The sequence below is a fragment of the Ctenopharyngodon idella genome, chromosome 1 (genome assembly GCF_019924925.1).
Source record: "Ctenopharyngodon idella isolate HZGC_01 chromosome 1, HZGC01, whole genome shotgun sequence".
Lineage (NCBI taxonomy): Eukaryota > Metazoa > Chordata > Actinopteri > Cypriniformes > Xenocyprididae > Ctenopharyngodon > Ctenopharyngodon idella.
The window spans coordinates 1,727,257-1,735,581 of record NC_067220.1 but is presented as its reverse complement, the minus strand read 5'-3'; the positions used below and the strand labels follow the sequence as shown (position 1 = coordinate 1,735,581).

The window sequence follows — 8,325 nt, the reverse complement described above, 5'->3', positions numbered from 1 at the left end:
AAAATCATTTAAAAAGACACTGAAACGTTTTAATATTTAAATTTATTTTTAAAAATAGCTTTGCATTGTGCAAAATTATCACAAATTAGTATTGATGGTGTGTGATATATGTCTCCTCATTTACAATTGGAGGGATGATGTGTCATGAGTTCATCAACGGCTCCAACAACTCCAGCGAAGCCCACTTTCAACATAAAAGTGGCATGCTTTTGCCACATGGTTTGATGGTCAGTTGGAAAGTTGATGAACTGATGAAAATTTACATCTTCAACCTTATTCAAATATTTTTTAAAATGTGTTAAACAATGTAAGCATATTGCATAGCTGTGCTTGGAGTCAGTTGATTTATGTATGATAATGAAATAAAATCATTATTTTAGAAAAAGAATTATTTTAAATTATTTCAAATTATTTTTGGCCAGGCTGTCATACAAAGAAATTATGAACACATGCAAAAACAAGAGGACCAATGAAATGTTAAAAAACTGATTATGTTGTAGTCAGTGTATGCTTTTTTCTGAGCTTTTTTTTGTGTTTCTGAAACCTGTAGCTCTAGTTTTTTTTTTTTTTTTCCCTCAAAACTCCACACACAGCCATTAATGTCTTAACCGCTGGTCACAAAAGTGAGTACACCCCTAAGTGAAAATGTCCAAATTGGGCCAAAAGTGTCAATATTTTGTGTGGCCACCATTATTTTCCAGCACTGCCTTAACCCTCTATAAAAAAAAATACACTTACCATCAAGGTCCAGTGTTGATTTTTTGTCATTCTGTCATTTTGAGCATCCACAGCAGAATATGTTGCTTAAAACAGTCACGTTCACACACTATCTAGCCTACTTGAGAGAAACTTTTACTTAGCCTTACAGATTTTTTTAATGAAAGAATGTATTCAAGCAAAGTAGCGAACCCAACCCCATGCACTATGGAAAACACGCACTGTTAAACTTGTCATGTCATAGAATAAAACGAAAAGGACGGCCTAACCTCACTCCGAACCTTTCTGTGACGTGAGCAAATCAGTGCGTTGTGTGCGTGGCCTGTTTTAGCCAATGTGTGGCGCCAATAACTCTGTTTACATCCAGTCACGCAATCCCATCGGAGCAACTAACGTTACCTTAATTTTTGTGCCAGCGCGGGAAGAAATGCTGTGTTTTCGTCTCCACTGGCGGGTAATATCTTGATTAACATTATAATGATGGACTTAAGCCTTGATTCGTGTCACGTTTTTCTTACAGCATTGTTTAAATTAAAAATGGTGGCGGCCTTCATTTATATTAAAAGACACACTCTTAGAAAGGATGTGTTAAAACTGACTCAAACTGTGTTAAATTCTTACACATCAATGGGTGAGTTTAGGGACAACGCTTGTTGTGTTAATTCTGACACATTCATTGAGTCAATGATTTTTACACAGTGAATGTGTCAGGAAGATTAACCAGAGGTGTAGTCAAGACCAGACCCTCCAAGACCGAGACCAAGACCATTCAAGAGGGAAGTTAATGAGATAATGAAGTCATTAATCAAGCACTAGTGATGAACACCTGCTGTTAACAGACAGAATCATTGAAGGAAAGAGGAAAACAACAACAAAATAAAACACCTGTGCTACTTCTGAACATGAAGACCAAATTTGCAATGATCTCTTTGTCAAGTCCAGAATCACCAAAGAAAATCACATTTTTTCACCATTATGGAGATCAGAGTTTGCTTTAGTTGTGCTCCGGGCCCTTGACTTTTTAATATTAGATTTTGTTTGGGCTGTTGTAATTTTAATTATAACAGCCAGACAAGCAAAGAGAAAAGATGATTAGGTGGTGTTGGTTATGTTTTCACATGATCGTTATTTGATCTGAATCACTGAACTCATTCAGAGCCCAATCTCTGAGTTAGATTTACATTATTGATTACAGCAGCACTGTGATTCTACAGCAGAAGATCAGCTGTTTCAATACAATCCAAAGGATTTCTCAAAAGTTGTTCTGATTTAAAAAAAAAAAAAAAATCCTTCTTTTAGGCACACAGACATCAAGAATTATCGTATGAATCTCAACAATGTTGAGAATAATAAAGCATGTTGCAGTGCATTCTGGGTGTCACCAATCAAAATTCACCCATGGCTCCCATCATGCATTGCTGCATGAATAAATTATGAGCTGAATTGTCTTAGTAATTTCCTTTATTCTCACTATTTTATTTTTTGCTTTTGTTATGTGACTTTTTAGTAGCTTGTTTTCTAATGTTCAGAGTTGATCTGTTTATCAGAATATGTTGCTTGTCACCCTTGTTGAGATTCACAGGCTGATTCTTGATGTCTGTGTGTGCCTAAAAGAAAGATTTTTTTTTTATTTATTTTTATCAGAACAACTTTTGAGAAATCCTTTGAATTATATTGAAAAAGTTGATCTTCTGCTGCAGAATCACAGTGTTGCTGTAATCAATGTAAATCTAACTCAGAGATTGGGCTCAAAGTTAGATTTATGATTCAAATATTGATTATGTGAAAACATAACCAACACCAACACCACCACCACCACCACCACCACCACCACCTCATCATCATCATCATCATCATCATCATCATTTCTCTTTGCTTGTCTGGCTGTTATGACTCACTTAAATCAACCAAACAAAGTCTAATAATAAAAAGTCAAGGGTCAAGAGCCCAACTAAAGCAAACCCTGATCTCTATGATGGTGACTTAAACATTTTAACAGCAGGTGTTCATCACTAATTAATTACCTTGATTGAATGGTCTTGTTTTGGTCTTGGAAGGTCTGGTTTCGATCACATCTCTGGTCTTGAATGGTCTTGGTTTTGGAGGTCTGGTCTTCACCTCTGAAATGAACACAAAGATGTGTAAATTGTAAAATGTAATATTAACAAATTATAGGTGTTCTTGGCTGCACAGATTGTGTTGATGCTGTGAACAAATACACAGGTTGTGTTAATTTTAAAGTTACACATAATATGTGTAAAACAATTAAATTCTTCTAACACATTTTTATGCAATATTGACACAAAAAGTGTAAACTAGAGTGCTACACATAATATGTGTCATTTTTCTTCACATTTCTTCTTAGAGTGTATGTTGTCTAAATTTATCTGTAGCAACCCAAATTTAGCTACCCTCTCATTGTGGACATGTGGTCAAATTGGTCAACAAACGGAAAGAAGAAGGACACATGGAAAATGGTATGCATGTTTAACCTCACTTTTACTTCAAATTAAAATTCTTACAGTTGAGATGTGTGTATCTGTATCTGTATCTGTATCTCTCTCTCTCTTTCTCTCTCACTTCAGGTGTGAGAGTGAGTGAAGTGAACGGAGTGGAGTGTTGTGAGTGTGGGTGAGTGATTCTTTTCTCTCTTTTCTTGCTGTGCTTTTCTGGTATTGTTTGGGTTTTTTCCCCTTTCTGTTGGCAGTTGGGCCGTGTGCTGCCTGTGTTATCAGGGAAGCATGATGGCCCCAAGTGTGCAGAGTTTGGCCTCGTTAATGCGACGCCATGCGATTAAAGTGGTGTCCACGGCAAGCGTTAAGGAATGCTGTATGGCTGTTGGAGAAGTTGTGGGGCACGATGGTATTTTACCCGCCTCTAGAATGAATAATGCCATGGTGATTTTTCTTAACAGTATTGAAAAGGTTAATGAACTAGTTGAGCATGGAGTTGTGATTAGCGGTGAGTTTGTTTCTGTTCTCCCTCTCTCATTGCCATCAAAGAGAGTTACTTTATCTAACGTTCCTCCTCAGTGTTGATATATTAACTCAGGCGTTATCGCGTTACGGAAAATTGGTATCTCCAATTAAGAAGATTCCGATTAGCAGTGAATTTCCTCTTTTAAAACACATTGTGTCTTTTAGGCGTTTTGCATATATGATAGTACAGGATGATGCCAAGCTAGACTTGTCACTCAGTTTTAGAGTTGATGGGTTTGAGTACGTAATTTTTGTTACAACGGCGAAAACAAAATGTTTCGGTTGTGGGAAAGTAGGGCATTTAATTCGAAAGTGTCCTGATAAATTGGAAGAAAATGAAGTTATCGGGGAAAGGAATGCTGTTTCTGTTCCCAGTACGAGTGATACAATTGAGACCGACTTGGTGACTTCAGAGTCACCGGGGGTGAGTCGGGTTGAGGCGGAGTCGGTCACGGGGGAGGCCATTGGCGTCGCTGAGGCTGGTCCAACCTCGTCAGATCGGGGGTGTTCAAGTGCGACTCATGCTGTAAAGTCTGTTAATGATTCTGTGGATGGGGTACAGATTTCTGGGAACCCCGAAAAAGAGCAGGTACGTGACGCTGTAGAGAATTCTGTCTTACCGATTTTGCGGGATGTATGTGAGGTGGATTGTGTCGATACAGAGATGGAGCAGAATATGTTCAAAGTTCCACAGAAAATGAAAAATAGTGATAAACCTCAAATTGTAAAAATTCCCAAAAAAACTGATTTGCAAGTTAGTGATGATCATGACACAGGAAGTGATAGTGAATTGTCAGACTCCAGCGTAGCGCTCTCTCAGGGTGATTTCTCTAGTCGAAGTTATGATGTCGACGACATAAAGTTGTTTCTCAAATCAACTACAAATAAGAGAGGTGTTTGTGTTCAGGAATATTTTCCTGATATCAAGCAATTTGTTGAAAAAACAAAAAGTCTAATGGCAGAAGGCTGTTTTACTAATAAAGAAGTTTATCGTTTAAAGAAAATTGTGAGGAATTTAGGCAAAGAATTGAATAATGATGCATAGAAAATTAAGGGATATTCCTGATCCGTTGTGTGTTGGTGGGCTGTTGGTTTTGTTGTTTATTTTTGCCATTAGTGAGGTACGTTTGGCTACTTTGAATGTGAATGGTGCCAGGGATATGAAGAAAAGAGCCATGTTAAATGAAGTAATTAAACAAAAGAACCTTGATGTTATAATGTTGCAAGAAACACACAGTGATGGAGAAAATGCTGCTGACTGGGCAAGGGAGTTTGAGGGGATCTCAGTTTTGAGTCATCATACTTCAACAAGTGCTGGAGTTGCTATTTTGTTTGCAAAGAGTTTTAGTCCAATTTCTTTTGATTTTGACAAAATTGTTAAAGGCAGACTTTTAAAAGTGAGAGCTGTTTTTGAAAGTAATGTGTTTGTATTTATTTGTGTGTATGCTCCAACTGCTTCAGGTTAAAAGAATGTTGTTTTTAGATTTATTATGCTCTACTTTACAAAATTGTTCCTCTGAAGAGTTTTTATTTTTGGGTGGTGATTTTAATTGTACTGAACATATGATTGATAGGAATCACATTGAACCTCATTTGCCTTCCCAAAAATGACTCATTCATATAATTAAAAAGCATGAATTGTGTGATATCTGGAGGCAGTTGAATGGGAGTGAAAGACAATACACATGGGTTCATACGAGGGATAATGTAATATCTTTTGCTAGACTAGGTTTTACGGGTTTAAACATCAGCTCAACTTTTTTAATAGTTGTTCAATTACTCCAATAGGTTTCTCAGACCATGCTATGGTGCAATGTGTTTTTGTTTTAGGTTCTTTTAAACCTAGAAGTGCTTATTGGCATTTTAACATTTCATTGTTTAGTGATAATTTTTTTAGGGAGTCTTTTAAGTTTTTCTGGGAGAACTACAGGAAAACTAAACCTGAGTTTCAAACTTTACAACGGTGGTGGGACTTTGGCAAGGTCCAGATTAGGCAGTTCTCTCAGCAGTACACTCACAATGTAACTAGAGAGCTACAACGATCTGTGGAGAATTTGGAAAATGAAATAAATAAATGTCAACAGCTAGCTGAATCTACTGGTGATAATTATTACTTAGAAGTTTCTTTAAGGAAAAAGGCTTGGCTAGGTGATCTACTAGGCTATAAAACACAGGGGGCACTGGTCCTGTCGAGATTTCAAAGTATAGTCCAGATGGATGCACCATCTAAATTTTTCTTTAGCCTTGAGAAAAAGAGTGGGCAGAGGCGGTTAATTCAGGCCTTACGCTCTGAAGATGGGCAGTTGTTACTAGATCCTGTGGATATTCGAAGGAGAGCGGTTAGTTTTTACAAAAATCTTTACAGAAGTGAGTTTAAAGTCTGGGTTTGAAGAAGAAAGTGCTTTTTTTTGCCTCCCTACCGCAGATGTCCGAAGAGGGTAATGCAGCTCTCTTAGGTGCTCTGAGCTTGGAAGAGCTGTATAAGGCCCTGCAAGGCATGGAGTCTGGGAGGGCTCCTGGGATTGATGGGCTCCCAGTTGATTTTTACAAATCTTTCTGGACAGAACTGTATAGTGGATTTGTTGCAGGTACTGAATGACAGCTTGTCTAAAGGTATGATGCCGGTGAGTTGCCGCAGAGCAATAATCACCCTCTTACCTAAAAAAGGAGACCTGTTTGATATAAAGAGCTGGCGCCCAGTCTCACTTCTTTGCAGCGATTATAAACTGCTCTCCAAGGCTCTAGCTAACAGGTTATCTGGAGTGTTGGATCAGGTCATACACCCGGACCAGTCCTATTGTGTTCCTCGTAGGTCCATTTTTGATAATGTTTCCTTGATTCGGGATTTGTTAGAAATTTCAAAATTGTTAAATTTAGATTTTGGCCTGATTTCTCTGGATCAGGAAAAAGCTTTTGACTGAGTTGAGCACTCTTATTTATGGAGAACTTTAAAAGCTTTCGGTTTTTGTCAAGAGTTTATAGAAATGGTCAAGGTACTCTATAGCGAAGTTGAGAGTGTACTGAAGATTAATTGCGGTTTATGCGCTCCATTCCAGGTTGGAAGATTGTTTTTTTTGTTTGAAGAATCATTGTGAATAAAGTTTTCAAAATTCATATTTTCTCTCTCTCTCTCTCTCTCTCTCTCTCTCTCTCTCTCTCTCTATAGTGTGGTAATTGCAGTGGTGGTTCTACATTGAATTACACCCTGGGCGAGACCCCCTTCTTTCCACTAGTCTGAAAGCAAAATAGCCCAAAATCTCAAAATTGACCAGTTGTTGTGTCTTGCCTTAAATCAAGTTAAAGATGGTCTTTTTATGCAAAAACATGTTCTAAATATATACTAGCAGTATAATGCATGCAATGTATACTTTCATTTTACTTTTATCTCATTAAATGACATTTTTTTATATACTTTGCTATTGTCATATTACTATATTAACCATTTAACTGCTAAGGAATCATCTCTATCCAAAATAGTGTCATTGTGCACTACTTCTTCCAACAGATAGCTTGTTATGAGAGTATTTGTTCATCTTTTTCTTATAACTTTGATAGAAGTGCAAATTAAGCAATAAAGCTTCTCTAATTTGTTATCATACCTTTGTCTCTTGCCTCCTGTAACACTGTTGTTGCATTTCAGACGCTAAATGTTGATGTGAGTGTATAAATATCATTGTCATTGTTAACTTTGTTTAAATCATGTTTTGTGTCATTTATACACTCACAGACATCAACATTCGGCATATGAAACACAACAATGGTGACATGCTTCATGCCAGCATAAAAAAAACATGCATGGTTCCCAGCATGCATTGTGGTATGAATAAATTATGCAGCTGAATTATTTTTATTTTTTTTGATTGTCACCATTGTTGAGGTTTGTATGATGCGTGCTGATGTCTATGTGTGCCGTTTTTAACTTTTAAATAGTTTTGGACAATCTTACACAAATCATTTCTGTGTCACAAATTATTTATCATCACATATTACCTTCTTAAGTATTGTTTCAATTCCAAAAGAAAGCAAAACTACAGAGAAAACAGATATTTAAACCACTTTAATGCAGTCATTATTCTGTTATTGAAACAGGCATGTTGATCTGCTTTATCAGTGCAGAAATGTTTTCTGAAAACACCTGCATTTCTGATAAAGAAGCAACTCAACAAAAGTCAAGGGTCAAGAGCTCAACTAAAGCAAACACTGATCTACATGATGGTGACCTCAAACTAAACATTTTCAATAAGACATCAACATCTAAATCTCTGTTAATTCTCAATAAGATCTTCTGTAGACGTGCGACAGAAATAAAGTCAGTCTGGTTAGTAATAAGTGAAGCTGGTAATGCTGTTTGTGGAGTTGTTTAATCAGATGTTCAGATATTTAATGTCTTTTATATTCAGTTTATCTAAGGCTGTGGCTGAAGAAAGTTGTAGTTTCTGTTCTTATTTCTCTTTCTTTCAGTGCTTGTTCACAGCAGGTGTTTGAATGATTGAAAGAATGTTTCAGGAACATCATACTAACCTTTAAATAACATTCTACTAACATTAAGGAAACTGGACATTTTCATGTTCTTGGAATGTTACAAATCAACATTCCTAGAATGTTGAATTTTAGATCAAAATTAAGTTGA

At 36.7% G+C, this 8,325-nt stretch overlaps 1 protein-coding gene across 1 annotated transcript in view; it reads left to right on the top strand.

Moving 5' to 3' along the window:
- Nucleotides 1–8,325, top strand: part of LOC127508390 (caspase b-like) — a 183,592-nt gene that overhangs the window by 92,742 nt on the left and 82,525 nt on the right. The window lies entirely within an intron of this gene.